At 37.2% G+C, this 2,285-nt stretch overlaps 1 pseudogene; it reads left to right on the top strand.

Annotated features, from left to right (window-relative positions):
* The first annotated feature begins 681 nt into the window (after window positions 1-681).
* LOC144281416 (B box-binding protein pseudogene) lies at window positions 682-1,579 on the top strand (annotated as a pseudogene).
* Window positions 1,580-2,285: the final 706 nt, after the last annotated feature.

Genomic DNA, 2,285 nt, shown 5'->3' with positions numbered 1-2,285 from the left:
ATATATTTTTATTTGGAAAATTATGCTGTGAATTCCCCATGACTCAAGATTTGGCTGTATTCTATCATCTTTTATTTTTTACTTAATTTCTAAATTAAATAAGAAATAGAAAAAATAATGTCATTCACTTTGTGATGAAATTAGAAGCAGCTCTGGAAATCTGAAGATCTCTTCCTCTGGCAATGAGGGATGTGGTTGTGTGATAGAAAGACCCACACATTTGAGTTCAGCAACTGAAATTATTAATCATCTTTTCTTTTTTGCCATGTATATCTGTAATACTACTTGATATTTCATATTAGCCTTTCAGCATCCTCATTTATGTACCTTCTCTTTCCCTTTTTTTTCTTAATGTCAAAATAAGGAGGTAATAATGCTAATAACTCAAAGTTAAAATTTAAAGTTATTTTCCTATTGAATTTATTTAAGTTTTCATAGGAAGTTTAAGGAAATGAATATTTATTATCTGTTATCTCATGTCAAATTCATGGCAATGCTACTGAGTTTTACGTTAATTTTCTCATTTAGTCTTCATAATATTACTTAAAAATAGCTACTTTATTCCCATTTTACAGAAGAGTAATTAGGCTTATATGAAACAAGGAGGAAGTGCAGTTTAAATCAAAAAGTGTCTAACTTTAAAATCTAAGCCATTCAGTTGATAGGCAGTGGGAATGGAGAATGGGGACCCCAGAAAGCCCAGAGCAGCCACATCCCTGCCACCTGCCTAGTTTCCATTATAACCAGGAAGAGCCGAAGCTTCCACAAAGAAACCCCAGTCACCATCAAGGTAACCATGAGCAGCCAGGCTGAGATCCAGCTGCTGTCAGCAGCAAATACAGACATCAACCTGGCACCACAGTGTGCAGAAACCCAGGCAACCTCACACAGGCAGTGCCTGTAGGTGGGGACAAGAAGATCATTGCAACTAATGTTTTGGGGAAAGTAAAATGGTTCGATGTAAGAAACAGATGTGGTTTCATCAACAAAAATGATGTATATATAAACCAAGGATGATGCATTTGTACACCAGACTGTCATAAAGACTAACCCTAGAAGTATAGGAGAAGGAGAGACTGGAATTGATGTTATTGAAGGAGAAAAGGGTGCAGAGGTAGCAAATGTCACCAATCCTGGTGGAGTTTCAATTTAAGGCAGTAAACATATAGCAGATTGTCACCACTATAGACCCCTTCCACATCCACATCCCAGGGGTTCAATGCAATTGTCATCAGGATAATCAGAATAGTGAGCATGGGGAAACGAATGTGGGATCAGAGAGCACACTTGAAGGCCAGGCCCAACATGCCTATCCTAGCTCAGGTGATGGTTGCCACCTATTTATCTGCAGAGACCCCATGGGCACCAATTACAGTATTCCAAACCTCCTGTACAGGAAGAGGTGGTGGAGGGAGCTGACAAACAGGGTGCAGGAGAACAAGGTAGACCAGTGAGACAGAGTATGTATCAGGGTTATAGATCGGTATTCTGCAGGGGTCCTCATTGCCAAAGACAGCCTAGGAAGGACAGCAATGAAGAAGATAAGGAAAATCAAGGAGATGAGAGACCATGTCAGTAGCCACTTCAAAGTTAGTACCACAGCATCATCAATTATCTGCTGAGACCTTCAGAAAACCCTAACCCACAAGATGACAAAGTGATAAAGGCAGTGCATTCAGCAGCTGAAAATGTGCCACTCCCAAACCTGGAAGTGGGGTGGGGGGCTAAGTAAATGCTGATTTACCATTACCATCTTTATCATCATCCACATTAGGGTTTAGTCATCCAACAAAAAAGAAATGATTATGAAACTCCAGCAATAAAAAATAAACAATTGATGAGAGTTGTAGACTGTGAGCGCCTACTTTTTGTCTAGATAACTAGGATTATCTGCATTATCTATTCAGCATGTTTGTTTTTAAATTGTCTCTTTTTGGTAATGACAAATATGCTGTATTTGTTTTTGTAAGCCTGTTTTTTTTTTTTTTCTCAATACTCCTTTAAAGTTTTTTAAATTGTTTCATATCTGGTCAAATTGAGATTTTTTAAGAACCTAACATTTAATGTCTAATAAAAGGTAATAACCTATTTTTTTCTACAAGCCAACAAATTGTTAACAAAGATCTTAAATAATTGTCAAAAAGCTAGGCCATTCATAGTAATAGCATCCAAGAAGACAGACATTTAAACTGAAGCAAACTCAAAAAGAGCAACTTCTGAGTAATTAGCAAAATATTAAGCTTTAGCCAAGAGATAAAAAGTAAAGTAGGAGAATGATGAAGCAC

Source organism: Canis aureus, chromosome 12 (genome assembly GCF_053574225.1).
Source record: "Canis aureus isolate CA01 chromosome 12, VMU_Caureus_v.1.0, whole genome shotgun sequence".
Classification (NCBI taxonomy): Eukaryota; Metazoa; Chordata; class Mammalia; order Carnivora; family Canidae; genus Canis; species Canis aureus.
The sequence above is the reverse complement of the archived record's forward strand: the minus strand, read 5'-3'. Positions and strand labels throughout refer to the sequence as shown.